At 38.1% G+C, this 27,569-nt stretch overlaps 1 protein-coding gene and 2 long non-coding RNA genes across 4 annotated transcripts in view; 2 read left to right on the top strand and 1 right to left on the bottom strand.

Moving 5' to 3' along the window:
- The window catches only part of SESN1 (sestrin 1), an 84,551-nt gene that overhangs the window by 22,739 nt on the left and 34,243 nt on the right, over positions 1-27,569 (top strand). Inside the window, exon 2 of one of the 2 annotated variants that reach the window (XM_075087414.1) lies at positions 589-699. The exons of the other annotated variant lie outside the window; for it this stretch is intronic. The gene's annotated coding sequence lies outside the window, so the exon portion shown is untranslated. The remainder of the gene's footprint in view (positions 1-588; positions 700-27,569) is intronic. 2 annotated transcript variants of the gene reach the window in all.
- LOC142054619 (uncharacterized) lies at positions 24-20,697 on the bottom strand. Its single transcript, XR_012659614.1, has 4 exons — positions 20,547-20,697; positions 14,995-15,452; positions 4,549-4,717; positions 24-841 (listed from the first exon to the last, which is right to left on the bottom strand). It is a non-coding gene; the product is annotated as an uncharacterized LOC142054619 (long non-coding RNA).
- Positions 723-9,204, top strand: LOC142054620 (uncharacterized). Its single transcript, XR_012659615.1, has 3 exons — positions 723-2,345; positions 3,107-3,205; positions 4,483-9,204. It is a non-coding gene; the product is annotated as an uncharacterized LOC142054620 (long non-coding RNA).

Genomic DNA, 27,569 nt, shown 5'->3' with positions numbered 1-27,569 from the left:
AAAGGAAAAGAAAAACTGGTAGCTTTTCTTTTAAGTTGTCAGTGTCCTTGAAAGGACTCCATTCAGTACTTTATTGTGGATTATTACACCTAGTGTGTGGAACCAGGGAAAGCAGTGGAATCTAGTGAGACTGTGCTTGTGTAATGATGCACTGCTAGTCCTTGATTTCTCTTTGCTCAAAATCTGGGAATCTCCCCAGCCCAAACAATGTATGTATACTAAATTATCCCACAGTGGTTTGTTCCACTGTGGGCCTAAGATCTTACTCAGCTGGGCCTTCTGGGTCATTAGACTCGGCTGGGAAAGGGGTGATTTATAGAGGCTTGAGTGAGTAGTGAGACCTGCACCTGGACCAAACAGAGCCCAAGAATAGCAGGGATGTAAAGAAAGAGTAACAAGATTTTTGGGCTCCTACAGTTTACACTGTCCAAGTGCTGGTTTGTGAGCTTTAACTTTTAGAAGAATTGCGTTATAAGCTGAAGGGGAAAGCAGACACTTAACTCTGGCATTAGGCTTTCATGGGATGAGGAGATGGTCCAAGATCTAACAATCCCATTTCTTCTAGTCATTTCTTTTCTTCCTTCTTAGGGTAGAAGAATTTGAGATGTGGTTTTCAGTTAATGGCAGTCTAGCAGTTTGCACATCTGGCTCAAGATCCAGCCTTTTGGAGGACAGAGGCTTTTGAGCTCGCTGCTTCAGGTGAGTTTGGAGCCAGGCAGAGCCTTGTCCAGTGGTGCTGATGGAGCAGTGCTTGGAACTGAGCAGGGGTTGTGATGCACGCTGGCTTGCTTTCTTCTATGAAGATAGAGCTGAAGCAAGAGATGAAGTCTAGTTACCCTTCCTGGAGTGGGAAAGAGAGAGGTATAGGTTGGTTAGGGAGATCAACACAGTAGCTTGTGAAGTTAAGAAGATTTTTCTGAAGCATGTTACATGTTTTCTCTCCTTCACTGGCACACTTAGGGAAAGGAAAATTCCATACTCCATGAAGTTTGTGAGAACATAAAGCTTTGAGAACATATACAAAATGAAGCAGTATTTTTCACTGATAGAGCTTTGTGTGGGTGATTATATGGGGCATTAAGGAAAGGTATGAAGAAAAAGTATAGCTAATAGTAACAAAACAAATGCTGCTTTAGAATTTAGGCACCTCTGGCTGATTGGTCCTTGAAAAGTGCCCTGCAGAATATGCAGATTTCTGTAGAAAGCTTTTGAAACTTTTTGCCTGCTTTAGCCTTTTAATAGTCTGATTACCAAATGGCAGGGAGAAGGAAGTTCATTCACTGTTAGAATGTCAAGACAAGAAGTAGTGAATCATAACCTTAATGGCTATTTTGTACGAACTGCCAAATAAAATGATATTACTGGAATGAAGTAGCATATAGCCTGCTAAGGCACATGAACACTTGGTAGTTAGCAATTGACCATTTCACTAAGCTATGTAAGCAATCGTAAGAGTGGAACCTGCAAATGTTAGACCGGCAGAATCTGGAAATGAAAGCAATGTGAATAGTAAAATCCACTCAATAAGTGTCTTTATGCCTAGGCTAACTACAGATTTAACCGTAGCATTTTTGTGCAAATTCTTTATGTCCATGTTAAACTTGTAGTGTATTATTGTCGTAGCCGTTTTTACACTTACTCTACACCATCAAACTCATCAGTGTGTTCCCTGTTAATTTTAATCTCTCTTGTCTGATTTGCAGATTCCATTTTCTGTCTCAACTGTCTGTGCATAGATCAAATTCATGTCTCACTTGACTACCATAGTTAATATATCCTAAACTGAACCCCTTGCAGCCTTTCACTTCCCTAGTCTCTCATCAAGTCTTCTCATTGCTCTTGCTTACAACTTTGCCATCATCTTAGTATTTTCCTACAGTACCTCATGCTGCTAACTGATGTGTCATGAAATCAACACATTGTTTTTTAAACATCTGCTCAGTTCCACTGCTACTTACTACGTGAAGCTATTGATTTCTGTATTGACTGTACAGACAGGATCTGTTTAACTTTGTGTGCCTATAAAGCACATACCATACTAGGTCTATATCAATAACAGTCCTTCCAGATTGCACATGCTTGCATCACGCAGGATGCGGGACTGCAGTTAACGCATCCCTCTGACGCACGATAGCATGATAGAAGAAGGTACTGCTGAGGCAGGACGTGGGGGTGGGGAGGTGAGGAAATAAAGCAAACAATGTTTAACTGTCTGATATCCCAAATGAAAGAAAAACTTTCAGCCTGTGGGAAGTAACAATTTAGTGCTGTAGCTCCTTGACAGAGTATGACAACTAAGTAGCATCTGCATAAATCTAAGATACAGCTCTAAGAGCTGAAAGCAGGTAAGTATAGTAGTATTGTGGCTTTGGTGTTTTGGTTTTTTGTTTTATTTTGTTTTTTTTTTTCCTGGGTTACTTTGACATGTCTTTTTCAAGACACTTGTGGAGAGGTTTTTTGCACTATTTTTCCAGTGCTTACTGGTGAACCAAAAGAAAAGCCCTTGGTAGCATGACCAAACTATGTATTGTGATACCATTAGAATACTATTCAAAACTTCTAGTTTGGGTCTGTCTGAACACAGAAGAGGACAATCCCTGTCCTGGAATTCTTCTTAAAGGTGCTAAGTTTCTTAAAACCAATTTAAAGATTAAAATCTTCTCTAAAATGAAACTTATGAAGTAATATAAACTGTACAAATATAAAAATCTCTAATAAAATAATTTGATTTCTTCCCAAGAGATTAACACTGAGATTGTGGTTATTTTTTTGTTCAGTCATTGTATCAGTGTATTTGCAAAGTTTTACAGGGAATCTATGAACTTCTCAGCTTCAAATTCTGCTCATCAAAGCTATTGTAGGTAGCCTTTAAGATTTTATCTTAACTTCTGAAGCCTTTGCCAACTTAGTGTTACATTCACATTCATGTGTCCTTCTGTTGAAAGGCACTTTATACATTGGTTTGCAAGGAGGGGACAGAAATACAATCAAGACTTTGATCTCTCAAGGACTTTGCATGTGAGTGTTTGCTCTGACTTATCAAGACTTCATACTAAGGAATCTTCCTCTGGCAGTTCTCCCCAAAATGTACCTTCTGCTTCTTTAGCAATATTGAAACGGGCATAACAGTTCAGGGACTGGCCTGGGAGTAGAGATGAGTTGTGTTCCTGGCCCTGCCACTCTACCATTTGCTGTGTGATCTTGGGTGAGTAATAGCCCCATTTCAGTTTGCTTATCTGTAAAATGGAAATAACAATCATGGAACTTTAATTTTAAGTTAATGTGAAAAGCTGCTAGGATAAAATTAGAGGTATGTTTAGTTGAAGTTGCAATACTTCCAGTTAACTTCTATACAGTATTGCACTTTTGAAAACTCCTATAGCAAAACATATTAGTGTGAAGAAAATTATATATAGATGGAATATGGTGGGAATTATCTCACCTAAGAGATGTAATTATTTCTTTTGATACTGTGAACAGGCGACCTACAGTGCTGCTATTTGCCTTTCATTTCATTTTATTGCTACTTCACTTAACTTTTAATTTGCCTTAATTCAGAAGTGGCTAAACATGTTCAAACTTTCAAAGAAACTGAGTTAAAGTTGGGGGAGAGAAATAAAGCATGACTAATAGAAGGAGGTGAAAATAATCATTTTACAGTCTTCACATCCGCAAGTGCATGCGTTTTCCTTCCTTAGAGTCCCAAAACGTTTTAATCTGGGGGTAAAGTAGATATTTTCATCAGGACACTGAGCTTTTTTTGCTGGCCATTGAAAAGTACCTAGCTTTGAGAAGTGAGGAAGCTGTTCAGCAGGACACAGCAGTGCGGCACGGTGTGTCAGGATACAAGGAACAACATGCTGACAGCATAAGGGAAAGCAGGATTCGTCCAAACTGGGGTCTGGCCAGAAAGCTTGGGCTTAACTTTAAGTCAAGAATGGTGTTTGAAAACAAAACAAAAAAACCCATTGCTTGTCTCGGTATGTTTGCCAGTCTCTTCAGCTTAGAAACTAGTAATGAGCTTTATTGTAAAGCATTCCTTTAAAATGGTGACCTTTGGAGCCAGGCTAGATTGCATACCTTATGCTAGCACAGCCTCAGCACAATTGCAAAATACGTAAGGCTTCTATGTTAAGTCTTTGTGTATTTGAAGGGCATATTCTAAAAAATACAGTCCGCTTGCATATTACTTCTCCTGCTGTCTTAAAAGTCGTATTTCAAAGTGGAGCTGGCAGGAGGAGGAAAGGTGGAGAATGCCATCATCTTGAAATCTGCAATGACTGCAAAGCTGACCTAAAAGCTGTAAAATCAAGATATGTTAAGCCATACCTTTTCTGGAAGGGAGATACAAAGGAACAATAAATCTCTGCAGCTGCCTGCAGAAGTTCCAGTGTTCAGTTTGAGAATGGGAGGGAAAATCTAAGCCATGTTTTCACTTACATAAATGTTTTTTCTTATGGAATTCACATGTATTTAATGTAGGGTGCCACGCTGATCACTGCAGCTGTTTAAAATAGAAAAGCAGATGGAACAAATAGAAAGATTTACCACACAGCTTGATCTCTTCCCTGAAGCAGCCATTCATCATCAGCGCTGCTGACAAACAGCAAAGTGAGTTTCCTTTCAGAGCTGTGATTGGGCTTGGAGGGGTGGCAGAGCTGCACAACAGCCTCGGGATTGGCCGGGCAGGAACACACCTCTGGAATCTGTTTATTTCCTAAAAATAAGATACAATCTTTTACATTTCATCTAGAGATCTTTTATCTTGCATTTAATATCCAAATAAACTTGAGCAAACACAGTTAACCTCTTTGGAACAGCTGTAATACTTGAGCTAAATAAGTAGAATGAATTCATTTTGGTTTTGTTTTTTTTGTTTTTTTTTTCTTTCTCCTTCCTCTTGAGTGCACTGAGGGCTCTGCGAGTTATCTAGATCTGTTGTCTGTATTTTTCTGGGTGGGCATATATGATATGGAAGAACTTTCTTGCATCTTAAATAGAGCTGAAAGTTGGTTTTCAGATTTTATAGTGTACTGACTTCAGCTTGTACTGAAAGCAGTTATTCTTTTAAAGCTGTTTTAATGTCTGCTCTGTAAAATTTTGTGTATACTTGCAATAACGTCTTTCATTGTTTTTGTAAGTTCCCTGATCATGTTTTAGTGAGCTATGGCTTTTTTTTTTTTTCATGTAAATAAATTTAAATAGATCTGGAATTTTCTTGGATTTTTTTTTAAAGTTAAGGACTTAAAATGTTTTGAAGTCCTATGTGAAATCAGACCATAACTGAATGAGAGATTTGATCAGCTGCAGTGAATGTTCTAGCTGAGTAAGTATCTGGCAAAACTGAATACATCAGAACTCATTAACCTACTTCCTCTCAAAAAAAAAAAATCCAAGGGAAGAAAATTATATGGAAAATACATACAACTTTTGTTGTGGTTCAAATGAGATGCATACAGAAGCAGAAGGCTGTGAAAAGCTAGTTTGTGAAGGAGGAATTCATGTGTGGTTATTTTATCAAGTAACAAGGGTTTGGACAAGCACTAAATACAGGAATATTGAGTATAGGGGTTATTGCCTTCAGGAAGAAGAGGTAAAGATACATAGGAGAATGAGAAGCTGACTACCAGAAAGCTCTTTAAACCCAAGTTCAGCTTTTTTTCTCCCATTTAATAATTGTTTTTGCTTCTGGTGTGTTTAAATATGGATAAATTTAGTAGTTGGTAATACTTAAATTGCAAATCAGCTTCTGAATAAGAACCTGTATTTTCCTTTTATATATATATATATATAATGGTTCAAGATTTTCAAAAGACTAGCCTTGCTACATTGTTGGTGTTGCTTAACCAACATTAAACATTCGATTCTTAAATCTTTGCACCCTCAGTGATGGTTTTATAAGCTTTCCACATGATCCCATTAAAATTTCTTGCTCTTTGGAGTGAAGTGAAGAGGAAATAACACCTGCACTTATGGAGGAATTACCAGCAAAAGATATTTGAAATTCTCTGATGCATGAGCCTGTATTCTGTTTGTTTAAATCCTTAACCCAGAAAAGTGGCTGAGAAAAGGTTTCCTCAGAAGGTTGTGTTTTTGTTTTTTTTAAAAAAAGTAATTCAACAGCTGCAAAGGGTGGAGTGGAATGGGAATGGTACTGTTGATACCTAAATTTTTTTTGTTAGTTATAAGCTGTATAACAAGCAAAGGTGGCTTTTGCTGTAGAGAAACTCTTTTTCCTGTTAGATAGGAATGGGAGAGCTAGCAACCTCATTTCTTTTATGTTCACTTTAATAACTGGTGACTGAAATATTTTTAAATTAGTGTAATTAAGGATAGCTGGGTGAAGGAGGGAAGCTTGTTCACCGATGCAGAGGTTGTTGAAGACCTGCTAAAGAAAGGGGCTTCTGTCTCTGCTTTCCCTGCCCCTAGTTTTCTTTTGTAAGCTGTAAGAAGTCCTGAGAAAAACGTTTTATATCTATGCCTTAGGGCTCATATAACAAGTTAGGGTTTCCTTGGTTTGCCAGTGTTATGCTTGCATAGTCTGAGATTTAGTAAGCCGATGTTGAACAGTGCTGGCCTTAACGCAGTCCTTCACTGTACATCAGTTTTGTTGCTGTTTAGCTCCTTTGCAGAGTAAAGGACTCATCTCTTCCCTTTCTCCAGGGAAGAAAACAGCTAGTGAGGAGATTCCAAGAGTTCTTATTTTGTTATCTGAACTGACACTCTTAACCTCCTAAAATATTTGCCAATACCAACTTGGTTAGTAAAACTGGAAGCTCATAACAGAGAGCTTCAAAAAGCGTGATGGGATAGCAGATGGCATGTTGTCCTGGCAAGTGCAAGACATGCATGTAAGGGGAAACAGATTCTCATTTTACATACGGTGGTGGGCTGTGTTTTATATGTTTGCTACTCAGAAAACAGTGAAATTACAATAGATCTGTCCTGTTCTTGGTCAAATAGCAGACAAAGAATGAAATACAGAAATGTCACAATTAATCCACGGTATATTCTAGTTTAAAAAAAAAAAAGAATACCAAGAAAGGAAGTGGAGAAGTGAGACGAGGATGACCAGAAGGATGGAACATATTTAAATGGACTGAGAATCAGGTTGGAATAGAATTGTGAAGGAGTGGTATGGCACAGTATTAAAATCAGTAGTGTAGGGGATAGGAATGGTATCTGTTTCTTCCTCATATGAAAGAATAAAGAACTTTCAATGTCATTATTGGGTGGTAGGTTGCAAGCAAAATGAGATGGCCTTTTTTTTTTAGTAAGGCACAGCTACACTTTTTGAAATCTATTTCTGTAGGCTGTTATGGCTGCTAGTAGCTTATACTGGTTCCAACAACTAGATACAAATAGGGAGAGGTTTTTGGAAGGGTATTAAATGCATGGCCTCACCTCTGGCTCAGTTGGAGTGGCAGAGTGATGGAGGCAAGCAAGGAGCAAGGCAAGTGGGCTGTGAAACTTCTACTTTATGCTGTTCTTTGGGCTTTTGGTATTGGTTGCTGTTTCTGCTAGCACTAACCAAGGGGTGACTGTGCTTTGTCCCGAACATACAAGTAGCCCTCCCTCAGAAAGACTGAAAAACTGTAGTGAGGCACACTGCTGGTGGATTGCACTTCCAAGTAGAAAGAAGACGGGCAAGGGTCAAAAATGTAAATGAGGGAACACTGAGTAAAGCGCCTGTTAACAGGATTTACCTTGTTGAAGGTGTCCCAGGGAGGGTGGTTAGTGGCTGAATGTTTCTTTTTCTTAATTTTTCTGCTTTTACGTATATGAAATGAGAAGTGGGGAACAGAAAGCAAACCCATAGTTGCTGGGATACTTGTATAACTGTGACTGTTCATCTGAACCATTTTCGCCAATGATTTGGGTCCTCAGATGGGGAGGAATATCAATAAAAAGAGGAGGAGAGAAGTGCAACCAAAATATCGAAATGATATTTTAAGGAGCTGATGTCTGTGGCATGAATGAGAGACTGTGTCCTCCTTTCTGCAGCAGGACCCAGTGAACAGCCATGAACTCGCCTGTATCCACAGCCCTGGGGAGGACTTTCCAGCTCATGTGCCTTGTATGCTGTGTATTAGTTCCCAGTAAAAGCAACTGTTAAAGGCATTGTTAAAGCCTTAATTCTCCTATGCAGCTTAACTTAAAATCCTACTGAGGTTTAAGACTTCCGTACAGTTTCTCATGGAGAAAGTAGATCAGTTTTGTAGACTTGATTAAATAGTGTATGTTCATGTTTGCTGCAATAGCTTCTGTAGTGACAAAGTATAAGCAAACAGGACAGGGCAAGAAAATAACAATAGATAATGCTTTAGTTTGAAACTTATTTCCTTTAGTGGATCTTATCATCCACTAAAAAGGAGTAGTTCTTGTTGGAGAGTTTGTTGACTCTTATCTCTGCACAGTTGTGGTTTTACTGTTTGAAGATGCTGATGTTTCCCCTAAATTTGACCTAAGTGCAACATTGCCCCACAAAACTCGAGCCAACTCAAATTCGTGACTTTGCTATCAGATAAATGATGCCATTTTAAAAGATAGAAGTGGACGGCTGTGTTAAAATACTTGGTTTTGTTTACTTTTGGTAAGATTTCAAGAAATCTCCTAGCAATTAAATTTCTGTTCCCATCTCAACCTCAAAATGCCTGGACCAGTTTTCAGCTTCAGAAGTGAATATGTTACCAGAATAATACTTCACAATTCTTGGAAGAATTGGCTAAGGAAGAGGTTAGTTTTAGTATTTGTGGGTGACAGGTATCTAGAGATGCTGATAGGAAAGAGCTTGGTGTTGGTTTGGGTTTTTATTCTTAGGAAGGCTGTCACATCACATTTAACCTAAACAGTGTAATACCTGTCTCTGTTAACAACAAAACTTCGTAACTTTTTGCTTTTTGATTTATAGAGCAGTCCTGGATTTTGTCAGATCACCAATTATTTCCAATACTTAAAAGATGCACAAGGCTTAGCAGTGTAAATGAATCCTTAGATTGCAAAGGCTCAAAACCAAAGACTGTGATTGCAAACTGTATTCCTGAGGCATAGGGGAGACTTTGGAAGCATAGAGTTATTAATTTCACATGTGAGTGTTTCTAGATTGTGAATTAAATGCTCATGGGGAAACAAGTATGTTCAAGGTCATTTCCCTTCATTCTTTTTCCCCTGTAAGTGTAAAAAAGATCACGTCAAGCCTGCTTCTAATGTAAAAAATAAATCAAAAGTTATGTGAAAAGAAAATATTACACATACAGTCCTCTTCCTGGGAGAAGGGTTAGAGAGGAATATGGACTCATAGTACCTAAATTTCATGACACCTTGTATACTGCTATAAGGCACTGATGTGCTTGTAGTGGCAAAAGAGGATCCTGCACAATGCAGAACTGAAAGTCTGTGTACAAATGGTTTAGTGCCCTTGTTTGAGTCAGGTCAGTCTGGAATTAACCATTGGAATGAGTTTTATAGTTCCATTTCTGTACACACCATTCATATAACAATAAAAAATTTCCAAGAAATATACTTCAGATTGTAGCCATGTCCATTAGATGCAAGGAAAACAGAAAATATTTAAATTTGTTTTACTATTGTCTAAGAAAATTCTTTCAAGTTTTACATTTTAATGTAGCTCAATACAATAAAATGGTAGAGTGGTTTGGTTTTGAAGCTGTTGAGTCTGCTGTGGGGAAAGTTCTGTTCCTTAGTCTAATCCGTTAGTCCTTTCTTGGCTCCCAACAACCTCCCAAAACTGTAAGACTTACAGTTGTAGGTTTTATTCATTGTCGTCTTGTTCTGCAGCCTGTAGGATTCTGTTTGAAGGATTCTGTAGGAAGGCTCTGCAGAGGGACCTGGACAGGCCGGGTTGATGGACTGAAGCCAGTTGTATGAGATTCAACAAGGCCAAGTGCCGGGTCCTGCACTTGGGTCACTGCAGCCCCATGCAATGCTACAGGCTTGAGGAAGAGTAGCTTGAAAGCTGCCTGGTGGAGGAGAAGGACCTGGGGGTGCTGGTTGACAGCTGCCTGAACATGAGCCAGCAGTGTGCCCAGGTGGCCAAGAAGGCCAACAGCATCCTGGCTTGTATCAGGAATACTGTGACCAGCAGGAGCAGGGCAGTGATTGTGCCCCTGCACTGGGCACTGGAGAGGCCACACCTTGAATATTGTGTTCAGTTTTGGGCCCTTCAGTACAAGAAGGACATTGAGGTGCTGGAGCGTGTCCAAAGAAGGGCAACGAAGTTGGTGAAGGGTCTGGAGCACAAGTCTTATGAGGACAGGTTGAGGGAACTGGGGTTGTTTAACCTGGAGAAGAGGAGGCTGAGGGGAGACTTATCACTCTCTACAGCTACCTGAAAGGACGTTGTAGTGAGGTGGGTGTTGGTCTCTTCTCCCAAATTACTGGCGATAGAACAAGAGGAAGTGGCCTCAAGCTGCATCAGGGGAAGTTTAGATTGGATATTAGGAAAAATTTCTTCACTGAAAGGGTTGTCAAGCACTGGAACAGGCTGCCTAGAGAGGAGGTTGAGTCACCATCCCTGGAGGTATTTAAAAGATGTGTATATGTGGAGCTTAGGGATGTGGTTTAGTGGTAGACTTGGCAGTGTTAGGTTTACAGTTGGACTTGATGATCTTGAAGGTCTTTTCCAACCTAAATGATTCTATGATTCATGTACTATAGATTAGTTTTATTTTTAATTTGTTTCTTACATTTACAGGTGTTTATAACTAAGCGCTACATATATGTCTAAAATGTCATGAACTGACAACATTGAGTACTGTAGCATCTCTCCACATTTACTTTATTAAATGAAATGGAAATGGTGAATTGGGTAACACTGCACACAGGCAAAACCAAGTAAATGTTTAACAATGGTTACAGTGGTTTGTAGGAATATGTTCACATTGCTTGTAAATGGCCTTCTCTCTAGTCTGTGTTAGAGCAAATGTAGCATTTTAATATATATATACATATAGAGACTCCCTGCTTGTGGCTTGTCATTGCATTTGTCTTATTTTTTTCAATATCTTAATCTTGGAAAAACTAGCATGTATGAGTTACCCAGAATTAAACAAAAAAGATTTCACTTTAAGTGGAGGAGACTGCTTGTTGTTTCATTTTTACCACCTCAGTTTAGTGAAGGGGAAAAGATGGAGTGATAGAAAAGACAGAAAGCATCCTCATTCAGGAAATCGCCAATCTATTGTCTAGTGAAACTGAAAAGGAAGTTGCAGCGGCTGAGAGAGTAAACTAACTAGTCATGAACAGCAGATGGGGGAGGGCAAGTACAGATGTTTGGCTGGGAAAATGGAAAGTGGATTGGTTGGGTACCTTGAGACGACCTGGTTAATTCCTTTTGCTGAGGGGATGTGGTAGTTTTAAATTTACCTTTATTATTTGTAGAGGGGAAAAAACTACAAAGTTCTCTTGTGTGTCAGTTTTTCTTCTTTTAAATCTTTGAGGAAAAGGTGAAGTTTTTAAAAGTATGGATTCCTTTTAGAAGATAGAGGCCAAAATTTTATTCTTGAATGAGGGAAATGTTTAGCTTCGGTTAGGTTCACTTGTCCAGGATCTTTCATCATGCAGCCCACGGAATAGGCAGAGTACAAACATTTAATGAATTTTGGAGTTTAATTACATGTCTCCTGGAGGAAGCAGGAACATGTCTGTTGTGTCAGCAACTAAAAACTAAAGAAATAGATCCTACCAAATCTGTAGTGACTTCAAAGTTAATGTGAACTTAGTACCAATTTCAAAGCTCAACCAAAGTATTAGCTTCATCAGCTGGTGTTGTTTCTTACAATGAAGAATCTTAATCTAGAAATGGAGGTGGAAGCCATATAGGAGTTAATTTCTTCAGGCTAGTTTCTGGAACAGCATGTACACACCTTTTTAGAAGGTGAGACCTGACAGAAGAAATCCGGGGTTTTAGTAATATGGTGTGTTTGTACTTCTGTGTATGTAAACGTGTCAGTTATATCTGTGGAGATAGGTGTAACTTGTTCATAACACTGTGAACTGTCTAACAAGGGAGGGGGCAGCAATTCCTGAATACACCAGCAGTCTGTACAATGCTGTTGCTAAACATGCATTAACAGCACTTGATTTGGTAGGAGAATATTCAGAGTTGCAACCCTGTCTTGGTGGCTATTAGAATTATATTCCCTGTACTGTGGGCCATTATGCTTTCTGTGATATCCTTTTTATCTTGTGTTTCTTGTTAAAATAAATCATAAGCCTGTTGTGATAAATGGCTGAGCAGGAAACACCTTGGTACCCTCAGTGCCTTAAAATAAGAGGTAAAAGAAATCTTTGCCAAAAGGAAGCTGATAAATAATTGCCTCCTACACAGAGGGATTGGACTGAGTTATACCATTCTGCTTCAAGTGGAAACTAAGGCAAAAATATGTAAACAGTTTGTTCAGTCATTGTAAAAGTTCCAGATACTGTAGCTTAAACCCCCTCCTCTCTGTCTTTGCTTATGCAGACAGGTGGCTGTAACCTCTCTGTATTGAAAAACTGAAGGAAAAGAATGAAATCTCTCAAAGTAAATGTACTTAAGAATGAAGAAAGACTGGAAGCTAAAAGATAGATTACAAGTGACTAATCTAATGTTTGAGGTCACTAAATCAGAGGTAGAGAAAAACCTGAATATGGTTTGATTTGGGAGGAAGTGTGTAATTCAATAATTTGGGTTGGTTGGCTTATAGATCAAATAGAACATGGAAATCACCATGCATCAATATATATTTTGGCATTTTTGAACCTTCTAGGGCTTTTTTTTCTGTCTTATAATGCTACTGCTCAGAAGTGTTTCTGTCAGTCTAAAATTCCCATGCTACAAATTCTTCTCCATTTCTTTCCACAGCTATAAACTATAGCGACAGAAGTACTTTTGTCTTGTCATTACTGTATCTTTGAGAGTTTTATAGCTATACCTGTATTTCTTTCTAAATTAGTATTGCTTTATATTACTGAGGCAATATTATGTGCAAAATCTGCACAGATATGCCCCAGCTTTTCCTTGGAAAGGACTGTTATGACCTTGGAGAGAGTCTAACCATTTTTGCAGCAGATCTTTTGATATTTGGCAGGAGCAGTTGAACTACATAAGAGGCCTTTTCTTTTTTCCATGACTACCACTCAGATTTGTCAGGGGTATAAGTATTAAAACAAAGGATATCCCTTTGTGCAGTTAATCTGCCTCTGAAAACTTTGCAGCAGTTACAGGCATTTACCTAGGAATAGGAGGGAGCTGACAGATCAGTTGTGAGGGTGGAGGTGTGAGAGGGTAAGACCGGGCTCTGTCCACAAATCTGCAGTCTAGTCACGTACTCATGGTAGATTTTCCTTTTCCCCTGGAGCTCAAATGGTGGAAGGCCATTACAGTTGGAAAATGGGTATAAATGTTGCTGTTCACTAGAATTTCTGGAGTCTAAGAGCCTGTGATGTGTAAAGAAACTTCTACGTGTGACTAAAGCTATCCCTGTGCCACAGGGCACCATCAGCAGCATTGTGCTGCAGTGCCGAAGTCTGCAGGATCGAAGCTTAGTGGGAGTTCATGCAGGGTGCTGTTTGTATTTGAAATCCTTCATGCAACCTAAATTCTGTTGCCTTGAGTACTGACATTCTTCTCAATTATATAGTAAATATGATCCTCACCACAGTCACTGTCCGATTAAATTCTGAGAATATAAACTAAAATTTTTGTTAAGAGTAAGCTTGGCATTTTCCCATGTCCAACTTATATCTTAACTTTTTGATCTAGGATAGTATGTGGATCAGGGGCTATCAGGAGTTGAAAAAGGGAAGTTCTTGTATTTGCGTACATTGTCTCAGATCTCTGGTGAAGCTCTGTTTCATTGTTGTAGTCTATTTATGCCTTCCTGCAAGTTCTAGAAATGCTGAAACTGCAGAAAACAAGAATGTGGCTCTGAGCAACTGTACAGCAAGTTCTGTTTTAATCATTCATCAGCTTTATCCGTCAGTGAAAGCTGTGTACTGTATCTCTTCATCATGGGGGGAGGAGGGGGAATTTAAATTGTAATTAAGCCCTATTTTAATATATGATTTACATATGAAAATCATAAATATAAATGTTACAACCTTTCCTAGGACTGTCAGAGCATTATGAATCAGTAAGTGGTAGGCTGAACCGTTTCACACCAGCAATTAAAATGCAAGCCTGTTGGTGCTGCTGCTTTGTCCACAGATTAGGAAAAAAGATAGGAAATGTCAGTTTGCTTCCCAGAATAACAGCATCACAACATGAACTTGATGCTAAGTAGAAAACTCAAACCTGCTCTGGGTTCTGGAGGGCTGTGTATTTGATCTCTCAGGAATTCTATATTGGCTGGTTGAGGTAGTTTGACTAGGAAACAGCTATGCACTGTCGGTATTGGTACAGATACTGCCGTGAAAATTAAACCAATAACCTGACTGTTTTGCAAAGTTTAGAGTTGTTCTTCCTAGATAAGTTGCATATGTTCTTAGCTTCCATGTGAAAAGTAAGTATTGACTGAAGCAGACAACTCCTGGTTGGCCTGTTCAGCTGACAAATACTTTCCTGTAATATGAGTAAGACCTAGCTCAGTAAGGAGGTATTACTGCTATGCATCCCTTGGGTAATAAATTAGCAGGAATTCTAAATTTCATGTTTACAATGTTTAATTGGAGGTCAGTGAATATGAGATAATGTTAAACATCTACATTAAAAGCAATTCTCCAAAATACTTGAGAAACTGTTGCTTCTGTGTTAATGTTACTGGCTGTACTGTCACCCAGGCTTCTGCGGTAGTGGTTACCGCATTGTTGTTCTGCATAGGAAGCACTGTTTATAAGACACTTGAAGTTCAATTCAAATGTTATGAACATTTAAAATTAGAATTTTAGAGGTTTTGATAATCTTAGAAGTTTTCGAAGATCACAGTATTACACTGCCAGTTGTTTTGGTTACTTTACAGCCACTTAAACATTGAAAAGAGGAGCAGAACTTACCTTAACAATACTGCAAAAAAATCCTCCGTCTCCTAAACAAACACTTTGTCTCAGTATGCTTTGTGGAGGGTTTTATCTCTCAGAATGTTTCCCGTGTTTGTTACATGGCTCAGCTCCAGAAGTGTTTTAACATAGTCAGCTTGTTCTTTTCTTGTATGCCTTGCTGATGATATTTTCCTTCTCTTCGTTATTCAGGTCTGTGATGTGTGCCATATTATTATTTCTTCTTCCATGCACATCCCTGATATATATAGTTTTCCTCCACATAGCTAAACTCTTCCACGTTCTGTTGTTTTCATACCACATATAGAACAAGATTTTATCTTTCTGTCCCATGAACTCAAAATTTCATTCAGGCAGAAATGGGACTATAGGATTGAGCTTCTCTAGGTCTACTTTTTAAAGGGCACCTTTCCATATCAACTTCTGTTCCATGGGTGGCTGGACATAGAGTGCTCCTATAGAAACACAGGGTAGATACACATAAGATTTCAAATCCTAATTATCTTATTACTGAGATTAATGTAAGAAAACCATAGGCCTAGCTAGTATTATGAAAACACATTTTCACTATGAAATAATTCAGATTCCCTGTTATTTTCCTGCACGTGACTTCAGCCCCAAATCACGAAATTCATTCTGTAGCCAGTTTCTTGTCCAGTGTACCACACTTAACCCTGTTGGTGGCTGCTTTTCTTTGCATACATTCCCTCCTGTATTCTGCTGTACCTCTTAGCAGTCTCTAAAAGCTTGATAACCCTGTAATATGATATTCTTTCATTCTTCTGTTTGGGGACTTTTCCAATCCCCATGTCATCATACCTTAGAACTCCTTTCTGAGTGCTGCTGTCGAAGCTCCAGTATGCATCTAATATAACTGTAATTTAATCTAAATACATATTTCTTCTAAAGTCATTAATGTATTTATTCAAGGCTATAGGGTGTGAGTGTATTCTGTATTTCTTTTAACTTAACTTACCCTGACATATCTTCCAAAACAGATAAAAAGTCCTAAGGCTCCCCCTGTTCTATTATAAGGAAATATATTGTCTTGGCTACTCTGGAGTGTTTGTGTTTGTATGTGTTTGCAGCATAACAAATCTTTTGCATTATTAGATTTTTTTTTTTAGGAATCCTTTCTAAACTAGTGTCTTAATTAAAAAAAAAACTAGTTATATTTAACTTAAGTTCTGTTTTCCAGCCACTTTACAATATATTTTGACATATGAAATTTCATTATTACTAATTTTTAATGACAACATTGTGACAAAAATATTGAGACCTTAAGCCTGGGAGCTGTAAGTTACAAGCATGTCAAATATGCTATTTTGCTGGCACAGAAAAGATCCAGCTATACTAGCAATCTTAAATTTTCTGTAGCGGACAGGAAGCATGAAGGAGTTACATTGCTGAGGTCTTCTGCTGAGCATCCAGTAGCAGCCTTGACAGTGTTTTGGAGTATGACTTGATGCATTGCTGGCGAAAGGGAGAATTTGTTCTAGCAGTAGTTAGGTTGGGCTGAAGGTTAAATTGTTATGACAGTAACCACACTTGGAAGTATAATCTATTATTGGAAAAATTTCCCCTGCTTGTTAGTATGGGGAAGGGAAAGATTCCTTTGGACCAGGTCGTACAATAATTAAAATGTAAATACTGACTATATGTAATGTACAGGGTAGGTTTAGACATGGGTTAATCAGTGCAGCAATAACAATCAAATGGGTGCTTGTTTCTTGTGATGTCCCTGAAAGCAAAGTGACTCTGGAACTGCTTTGTCAGGCAAGTGAGCCTATGGAGGGACAACAGAAAGCCTCAGGTACAATTAACAAGAAACATGTCAGGCAGCCTTTAGGGAACATGGCGTGTCTTTTTTTCTACCCAGTCTTCGGAAGCAGATGAGCTTCATTCCTCTTTGCATGTATTTCATGCCCAGAGCCTGCTCAAGAGGGAACTCGCCATTTTCCCCCTGATGGATAGCAGGCATCTTTCTCCTGCTATGTTCATTTTTCTCTTTGCATCTTCCTTCTCTCTATGACCCTTTGAGTTTTCTACTTGCCAAGTCTTAAAGCTCCTTTCTTGCTTCGTGGAATTTCAGGAATGACTTTTATATGGCTATTGTCTTTTTTGGTACCTGAAACAATATTCTTTCTGCCTGTTTCTGCATCAGGTCACTTTTGTATTCAGTCCCTTTTTTCTCTCTGCTGCTGCAAAATGCATTGACTAGGAAGCATCTAACAGAATAGCCGAGGGAAAGTAGTGTTTAGGGTGCTAGGCCAGGTTAGAGAATTGTGATAATCTGATTCGATCTCTTGTATATGTAGGTCATGGAGTTTTGTTTTTCTCCCAGAAGCTGAATATATATTTCGGAAAGATCTCTAACCTTGCTTAAAAAAATTGAAGAAGTGGTGTCCATTTCCTGTAGTAAGAACTTTCAGGGTTTATTCTTGCTGCTAGGAAATGGTATATCTCTGCAAGATATATTGGAAACTGACAGTACACAATTCATTGTAGTTTTCTGTGAGTTAATTTATGGACCTGAAAAATCTTCTCTCCCCCCCCAATCTTTTTCTCCTTTTCAGACATCTTAGTGAGTTGTTGGGGTGTGTATGCGTATATGTAAAAAATGAAGTAATCTCTCAACTTTCATAATTTGGCTAGACTGGGGTTTTTAAGCTGTGTACTGAAAGTCCCCTTTATTGATAAAGTGAGACAGGAGCCATAAAAATCCTTCCAGTATTTCCAAACAATTCTTGACACCAGAAAACTCATAATATTCTTAAACAGTCAGATCAGCATAGTGTATACAGTAAAGGTTGTCATTTGTTCTACCTGATATTCCTACCTTTATATGTTTTAGATCAAATTAGCCTTCTAGGCAGCTGAACCACACTGTAAATGCACAGTGGAGCCTGATCTACCATTCCCAAAGTTCTTTTTGGAGAGAGTGCTTTCCAAATGACGTTCCCACGTGTACATGTTGATTATTTTCTTTGTCCTTGTGTGGGATAGTTAGCTATATTAAAATGTGTTTTCACAGAACCACAAAATAGGGAAGGTAGGGAAGGACCTGAAGAGATCTGTTAGATCTATAAAGATGCCCCAGGGAAGAACCAATTATTATTGTATCTAGGCTGTGCATGAAAAGTTTATCTGCCTGTTTTAAAGACTACAGAATCTCCTTTTTCTTCTTAGTCACCTCTTCCTTAGGTCAAATGTCTTTCTGATGTTTTGGCTTTACTCCCTGTTCCCAGTCTTTCTTTCTCAGTCATCTTTTCTAGGTATCTGATCACTTTTGTTGGTGAGAATACAGAGAATAGCATTGAGTTCACATCTTTATTTGTTGACCAAAACGACAGGGTATTCCGGCTGATCAGAACAGAGAGGTTTGCTTCCTCTGTCTTGCAAGCTAAATTAATGTGTATGAATCACATAAAGGTTTTGTTAGGTTTTTTTCATGATGACCTCATGATGCCATAATCCTTTATAGCTTTAACTCTTTTCAAGCAGAGTGTCTCTAGCATCTTGTTTCCCTTTCCTGTCTCTGTATAGCTGATAATTTCTATCGGAGAGAAAAATTTAAAGCTCTTCCCTAAGAACAGTATTCCCTTTTTTAGGTGATTCTGGACCATTTCTCCAATTTGTCAAGAACCTTTAGAAGTTCAGGTTTGTCCTCTCAGGTTCCCTCAGTCCTTAACAAGCTTTGTATTTTCTATAAGCTTTTTCTTGATTCCACAATTTGGGTCACCATTCTGTGTAGAACCAGATTTATGGGGTGTTTGCTATGGAGTCCCACATGCTAACTCTTTTCATGCTGGCAACAAGCCATCGATGGCTGCTCTTTCAGCATAAGACAGTTTTGTGTTCATATTGTTATAGTCTCATAAAAAAAAGTTTCCTTAGTTTAAAGGCATAATTGTAACATGTTACTAGCATCTTCCCTTCTACAAATCTGTTAGCCTGTTGTGGAAGGCAAGTTAGAAAGATTTGAGGATTTGTGTCAAACTGATTTTTGGTACATGGTCGCATATTATTGTCTAGGCACTTACAAACTGTATTGCTGAATTTTTGTTTGCATTTTTTTTGTTCTGTTCCAGTCTTTTCAAGGAATTGAAGTTCAGCTGGGTGAACTGGTTCCTTTTTTATTTCCTCCTTTAAATAAAAGCATCGTGTTTCTTGTTTCTCTGTTTTTTGATACTTTGCCCATCTTCCATAAATTCTGGAAAATAACACTAGCCATTTCAGTCAATTCTTTGTATGTTTACGGTGAAATTAAAGAAACCCAGCCAATTTTAAAAATAACTTAAATTATCTCTAGCCTGACTTTCTGTCTTCTAATCTGACAATTTGATGTTGAGCTCTGAGAGTTAAAAAAGGAAATTCAGATGGGTTTGTGTGAGTAATGTTACCTTCTTCTTGTTTTCCATTCCACTTACTTCATCTCCAAATCTCAAAATTTTTGCTTTTAATTCCAGGTTGGGAGGGGAATAGATGCTGAAATAGTGGACCTTCTGAATTTCTGAGTGTTTGGCAGTCTTTTCACCTTTACGGGTTATGTAAGTGTGTGTTCCACGACATAGCCGTATGTCATGTGTTGCCTATGTCACAACATCTTGTGAGGTCCTAATTGCATATGTTAGTGGAAATAGCAGCTGTAGCAAATAATTCAAGTTATTTTTGACCATTAATAATATAGACCAAAATACAAGAAGCAAGCAAGGATAAAGTTGTTTCTAATTAGTATATGGACAGAAGCTCCAGGCAAGGATTTTTATTAAGAAAATATCAGGTTAGCTTGGCTTTGATACTTGAACACTCTAACTGAATGTTAGATGGCTTGTACCAATGTTTTCCTGGAGAAGTAACAATGTGCACTCTTTTTTTTTTTTAATTTGCCTTGACTTATTACTTAGGTCTAATGAAAGAGCAGGAAGTCAGCTATGGCCTTTGTAGCTGAAACCAGTTTCCTTGTCAGGAAAATGCTTTTATTTTAAAAATACATATTTTGTGCACACATATGCATTATATTACGGCTAATGCAAAAAGTTTAAAGCCAAATCTCTGAAATACAAACTTTTTAGCCGCTTTTATGGAAGAAGGTCTTGTCAATTTATTAATTAATGCAGTAGTCCCTATGTTTATCAAATAGCTGTGAATTGTTTACTAAAGTCCCAGTAATTTACCATCAGATGAATTATAGGAATCTTTCAAGGTATTTGAATCTTTCAGTTTTTTGTTTATGCAGGCATATTTGAAAAGGTGGATTTTGTTTCAGAATTTGTAAAACAGCTAAACTTTTTTCGTGATAGACTTTGACAATTTTTGTTTGATTAAGTTGAAAATGAAAAGAGAAATGTCCTGCTCAAAGTGAGTATAAAAGTTTCATTATAAAGGAATGATTACATCATGCTAATTTAAATTCTCAATAAAACTGTAAATACATTTCATCTTTTGATAGAACTGTATATTTTGTCTCTAATCTTTGTAATATAATTCTATTTATTAAAGTAAAAAAAGAAAATATCTTTTTGTAACAGAAGATGAATGCAGCCTACCAATGATTCTTTCTTCCTTCATTTTCTGTAAATCATCCAGAATGAAATCCTTTCGTAGCCACTCTTTATTGCAATTTTCTCCTTGTGCTTACCCAGATGAGTAGTATTTTCTAGCAGTCATGTGGCTTAAGACTGGACGAGAGAGTCTGGAAGAAAGTCCCTTGTCAACAAGGCTGCCACTTAAACCAGAGACGCTCGAATTTGTATGCCTGTGTCATGGCTGGTTGGAGCTGGTCTTGGGAGGCAGAACCTGTGCTAGAGCTCAGGTTTCCTTTGTCGAAAACAAAAGCCTGAAATTCTACTTGTAAACCATTAGGCAGCTGTGCAAAAGAAGATGGTATTCCTGGAAACAGGCTGATTGGCAGGGCCTTTTAGATATTAAAGCATAGTTGCAAAATGAATGAGTCATGCCAAGCTGGGCTATACACACTGTAATTTATGACCAGAGTGTTACTCACTTAAAACTGCCGTGCAGCTGTACTAGTTCTCTCGTGGCTCAGGTAGACAAAACCTGGATTTCCAAGCTTAGCAAAGAAAACTTCTTTTACCTCTCATTTTTTTTGAAGGGGGAAGAGCAGCATATCATATAGGCTTTCTCAACTATTTTAAAGACTGTTGCAGATCCTTTTAAACTTTTGTGCTAGTCTCATTGAGCAATGTAGCGTATGTTTTTGGAGTAATATAACCACTGCTTGTTTGTCAATTTGTGTTTTGAAAAATTACGTGCATTGGAGTATTCATATTACACAAGTGTTTATAATAGAGTGCATTTCCAAAGATTAATTACAGAATATACCAAAATTTACTGTATCATTTTGAGCTGTTATCACACAGGCTATGTAACAAGCAGGTTTCTTTGGTTTTGAGGTTTATGGTATGTCAGTTCTAGAATTTTGTCATTGTACCTGAAGACACACAGTGGAGAGAGCCATTTCCCCTTCATGCCTTGCTTATGCATCTTTCTGAAACCATATTATTACAGTTCAGGTAATGCGTTTTTTGTTTTAGAGGGTGTATTGCCATATATGAAGAATGACAGGCTGTTTCTTCAGCATACAGACTTTGTGGATGCCCAAGTAATGGCTGAGTGATTCTGGAGTTTCTTTTCTGTCCTTCCCATTTATGCTTGTATGAAATTAGCATTTCAACAATAAATTGATATCAGTAATCCATCAGAATTATTTGAATGCAGTTACAGAGAACTGTATGCTAATTCTGGATTACAAGTAAACAACATGCAGCTATTTGGATTATGCATACTTGATTTTGCTAATTTGAAAGCTAAACTTTTCATAAATATCTTGTCTGAAGCTGAAAAGGGACAATTTGGAATCTTGCTTGGCTCATCCAGTATTGATAGTGTCAAGTTCAAATACTTAAGCTTCAAATTTGTAGTTTTCATGTTTAAAGCCCAGAATTACTTGCATGTATGTCACACAGAGCTTTTGTTATCCTAGAGAATTTATTAGGATGAAGAATTGAAACTGAATATCTGTCTTTATTATAATATACTCCTACAGTGTCTCTTATCAGATCTTAAAGTGCTTACACTTTCACAAGGAAACTACAGCAGTAGCTGTTCCCAGGCTGAGTTGACAGTACTGCAAGAACGACAGCATACGTTTGCATAGTTTTGTCAGTAGTCTGTTTTGCAAATGTTGTTCCCTACATAACCCAGCTCATCAGTAAAGTAGAAGCTGTTTTGAGTTCCAATGTAAATAAATGTGCAGTGGCTCATAAAAGCTTCTTATTGATTTGGTTTATCTCTTCCTTGTTTAAGCCATTTGTAAATAGTGTTTAAAAGGTACACACGTAGTTTGTGACAGTCTAACCAAGCCCATTTAAAATAATTGGTAGCAGTTTAACTACAAATACTGCATATAACCAAGGCTGTAAAAAGACTGCTTTCTCAATGGATCTTGTCCTCTCTTGCAATATGGTTATCTGCTGAGCATAGCAACTTGCATGAATGCTTGCTGCTTTTGACTCCTGTTAGTTTGGTAAATTCTGTAGTAGAGTAAGAATGAATCTGGTGGTGGTCCAAGATTGAGCAGCACCAGCAAAGCCATTTTTCACTGAGATATAGTACAAGGGCAACCAAATAATGCTGTTTGAACACAACTACATTTTAAAGCAGATATAAAAGAACTCTTTCAGACATAAACTGTGAAAAAAGAATCGCCTCTCTTGATGATAAAGTAAGCTTTCAGTTTCAGATAAGTACAGTGCTTGGATAAATAAGACCAATGTATTTAAAGAGTGCAACAATAATCTATTACATATTTGTAGAGTGGGATTTCACATTGAATTTGATTACATATGTAGGCTTTTTTCCTTCATGGATTAGTATACTAACTCATATTATAATTTGACAAAAAACAGATTTCAGTCTTTTTCCCTAGGTATTCATTTATTATTGTTATGTTATGGCAGCTCCTAGAAGTCATACTCATTGACTGGGTTCCCACTGTGGTAACTGCTCTGTCATGATGTTTTCTTTCTGCTGCTCTCCAATGAGATTGTAAGCTTGTTAATAGGAGGGGACAAAAGTGTCTTTCTAAGACTTTGTCTGCATGGGAAATTATTCCATGCATGCATTTTGAAGTACCTGATCGTTGCTGCAAACTGAGCCGTAATGATGAATAAGCAGCCAGTTTAACAGAGGAGAAAACCTAGCACTGATTGACATACAAAGGTGGAAATAGGGCTTACGTGCATGACTACAGCCGTGCAGGCACAACGTTTTTATTTAAGGAGTTCTTGAAAGGAGGCAGGGAGTCCTAAGTTACTTGTAGGATGAGAGGAAAGGGCTAGTAACATTGTGTTGTGATCTCCAGTTTTCCAACAATCTTCTTTCCTTGCCTTTATTGTGCCATTGTACACACATCCTCTCTAGCTCAAATGTTCACAAATTAGTCCAAGGCTCCAGTGGAGCGAAAGGTACTCATCTCAGCTACACCACTGTCTGTCAGAGCTACACTTAGCATTGTTTCCCTCTTTTTTTGCTCTGGGATTGATTTTTGTCATCACATACTTTCAAAAGAAAGCAACCAGTAGCATCCTTGAACTGCCATAGGCAGGTGGAGCGTATGCGAGGTGTAGCTGTTGTATGGCTGGACATAGTATCCTACTTGGCTTTCCTAAGAGAGCCACGGCATTTTGGAAGATGTAAATGAGCATACGCACTGTGGTATCTATCAAGTTTCTGTCAATCTGTATTCCTTCCTTGGGAACAGACTGGAGGTAACAGCTAAAAAAAAAATTGAACTTATCATGGGACATTTAATAAGGTCTTTCCTTAATGTTACAGCAGAATGTTCTGTAGAGCCACATGCTGAAACAAACTGTAGGAAAGAGAGCTAGTGGCCTTTCTGGGACCTTGGTGTGCATCTCTCATTTTCCTTTGGATCAGGCTGTGGCCAAGTTGGCTCTTTTTAAGGCAGCACTGGCTGACTTGATTGACAAGAAGCGCCGCTTCTGTCAAGTTGAATCACCTTCAGTTTCCTTCCCTTAGCTGTCTGTGTTGTCTCTTTCCCTTTGTGCCTACCTTTGCTTTAATAAATTAAATAAATAAAGTGTTTGGAATCTTTTATAAATGTTTACATCTACCTACCTGGCTCAGCTCTAACTAGAGACTTTTTTTGCTTCCCCATCTCATCTTCCTCTTTCCATCTTTTCATCTAGAAGGTGTTTGGGGTCGTCTTCACTTTCCTGTCCATTCAGGTCTGATGGAAGCACTTTCCCTTCTACCCCGCATTTTCTCCATAATAGTTAAAAATATCCTTTCATATTGGTTCTGTAAGACTCCTGCAAAAACCTACTGTTATCCATCCATCACGTACATCTCGCCCTAGCTGGGCTCTGTACTTCCACACTTCTGTTTCACCTCTCCTCATGAAAGCTTGAAAAGAGTTTCCACACAATCATTCTCTTAATCAAGTGTGAAAAGTTTTCTGAAATCTGAACATCACGCACTTGTGTGAAGTCCTGCATGAGACTCGTTGGTCCTGCTTTTGTGTGAATTTTAAGTATATTGAGGGTCCTCAACAACACTTTCATTAAACAGTTATGTATTTTTCTTTCCTTTTGTATGTGCATTGAGAGGCTTGTTGATAATCATCTCTATTTATTGATGCAATAACAGGGCTACTAATACTGTGTGAGGAAAAAAAACACGTGGACCTTCCAGGATGTAGGACAGGATTGCTTTTTGTGTGCAGAGTTGGTATGAGCAGGGAATAGGGATATAATTGTAGTAAATTGCCAGTAAAGGAAAGAATGGAAGAGAGCAGAGTTCCTTCTGAACTTCAGCTACTGTTAAGGAAGCACAGTGTTGGACCTCTTGCTGGGCTTTCCATACTGAAGAGCAACAGTAAGAAAAGGTCTAGTCTCTGGCTTAAGAATTAAAAATAAGATATGAAATGCTTGGAGCTTTTTTCTCCAGTGGAAAACCTGTGGATTTGTTGGATCAGCTAGAACTGGACGTGTAGAAGAATTACTTGGAGAAGACTTTCTGCTTCCAGTGATGCCAGATTGAGGGGAATATAATTCCTCCCTCTTAGAGTGTTCGCTGCAGCAGTAGTTCTCAGTAGTACATTGGCCACTAGTTCTCTTCTTCAGTAGCAGAGGGTTGCAAGGATCACGAACATTTTGTCCCCATCTTCTGAGGCAAAGATGAAGTAATTAACTTGCTGTTCAAGGCTGTTACCTATCTGTCTCTGAAGAAGTAATCTCTCTCCCTGTTAGAGTAACTAATAGTGGGGCTCCTGGTGAAGAAGAAATGCTAAAAAGTTAGCAAGAGCTGGTGCTAAAGTTGGAGTGAAAAGAGATGGCATCTGAGCCTTTTGAAGCACCCTTCCCAGTGGTGTACTGCAACTATTTTTATCAGGGAGTAGGAAGAGTGCTCTCTTCTTAATTTTTTTTTCTTTCTTTTCCCCCCTTACCCTCTGCAAAGCATTGTTCTTACAAGCACTAAGATTGTGTGCTGCTGCTTTTCCTAGTAGCTTCATTCCCCTGCTCTGAAAAGTTTAGCACAAAGCAATTGTTCTTCAGAAATTTTAAATCACCCTTTTCTTTATCCTTGTCCCCCTGCTCCTCTGTCATAAATCCGCTGTGACCATGAAAGAATGGAGAACAATAATGCTTTAAGCCGTGCTTAAGTAGAAATTCTGCTGTCAGCTGTACCCTGTCATGCATTATATCTGATGCTGTTTGCTCGTAGACTTCATTTGTTTCACTTTATATCTGGGTGAAAAGACAGTTGTAGACACACAGCAACAGCATAATAAAAGTATTTTTTTAGCAATACTTTCTGTGAGAACTGGTGGTGTGTTAAATTCTCCAGCAGTTAGAAAAAGAAGGTAATATTTTTTGTTTAACACTGAAGAGTCATTCTGTGTTCACAGATGATTTCAGATAATGGCACCAGGTAAAATTTAGATCTTAATAATAAGGGTACTCGAGCACTCTTTACCTTGGGAGTCATGGCATGTCTGTTATTAGAGGCCTTCAAACAGGTTAGGCAAACCTGTCAGGATGACAAAGCTGTAGTTGATTTTGCTGAAGCAGGAGGTTAGTTTTGAATTGGCTTTCAAGGGTCCCATCTGTCCTTTTTCTACAGCTGGGATAATTTTGTAGTTTCTTTGTGACTGTTTCCTAAGTACTCCGTATGGTGTGCTGCACAAATTTCTGTCAGATGTATTTACCTTATTGGTCATGGAGATTAAATCATTGAAGACTATGTAATAATTTTCTGTCACTTTCCATTAGACCTTTCTGTACCCATCAGGTAAGCCATGCAGAGTTTAATAACTATATACTGAAAGTAAACAGCCACTAACTTCACAGAGTTACGTCAAAAATAGCAAAGCTGTTGGCTAAACCTCTTTATCACTTGGCTAGCATAGAGTTTTTGTCTGAAATCCCACTTAATCCAGAGCGTGTGTATCTAAAATAAGTTGTCTGACCAATATTTCTTCTCCTGTTCTGGTATTTGTAGCAGTGGAGCCTTAAAGGAAAGAATTAATTGCTATTTTGATGGGGAGAAGAAAAAAAAAATTATAGCAAATGTTTTAAGCTTGTTCTTTTTTGAATAAAAATAACATTGTAGCTGTGATAACAGCAAATCAGACTTATGGGGAGAGGTAGTGGCTTTTCTTAGATGAGCTCATACAATTGATAAAAGTAGATAAGCTTTTAAGCCTGATCTAAAATGGAGCTTGCCCCCTGTAGTTTTCCAGCTGCATTAATTGACCTAGTGCAATACATTATTTGAAGATAAACCTTATTTTCTTATAGGATTTGTTGGTAAAAATTTTGCAAACCAGAAATTTCATATTCAGTGATCTTCATATTTACTCCTATGGTATTTCTGACCTATAATACTGCTCCACATGAAATAGAGTTCTACTGTAAGTATTACTGATGGAGAATATTATTAGGGGAGACTAAATACAGGTAGATAGGATTTACCCTCTTCTAATTTGTGCAGAACTGGGGTTTAGCTGTTTCTCTGTGAGACCACTAGACAGTTGAATCTATCCATTCATGGTTTTAGTGACCCTCTGGTAGACAGTGTGAATAACCAAAGGCTTAATTTTCCTGTCATTTGACAACAAGTAAATAACATCTGTTGGGGTAAGAAAGAAGGTACACAAATACTGGTAACTTCTTTCAAAGGGTTTGAACTTTTTTTTCTTTCAGAAATTCAGTCTCACTGTCGTGTCCAGGGAGCTTTAAATAGTACTTCTCTAAAATGCATTTGTGGGAGAATCTGTCCTGTTCCAGCAGTGTACATTTGTTCAAACAGGGCACTCTGAAGTGCCATCAGTTCTTGCCTATAGCAGCAGAATACTTCCTAATGGAAATGGGTACTGAGAAGGGAAGGTTGCTGGGTTTGGAAATACTGTTTAGAAAAGTTACTCAGATATGCTAAATTACTACAATAGCAAACCCCTTCTTTGACAGAATCCTTGTTCTTTCCATAATTTTCTTTATGGAAAATTTGGGGGGGTCAGAAAACCC

Source organism: Phalacrocorax aristotelis, chromosome 3 (genome assembly GCF_949628215.1).
Source record: "Phalacrocorax aristotelis chromosome 3, bGulAri2.1, whole genome shotgun sequence".
Classification (NCBI taxonomy): Eukaryota; Metazoa; Chordata; class Aves; order Suliformes; family Phalacrocoracidae; genus Phalacrocorax; species Phalacrocorax aristotelis.
Note: the sequence above shows the minus strand (reverse complement) of the source record. Positions and strands in the feature narration are given on the sequence as shown.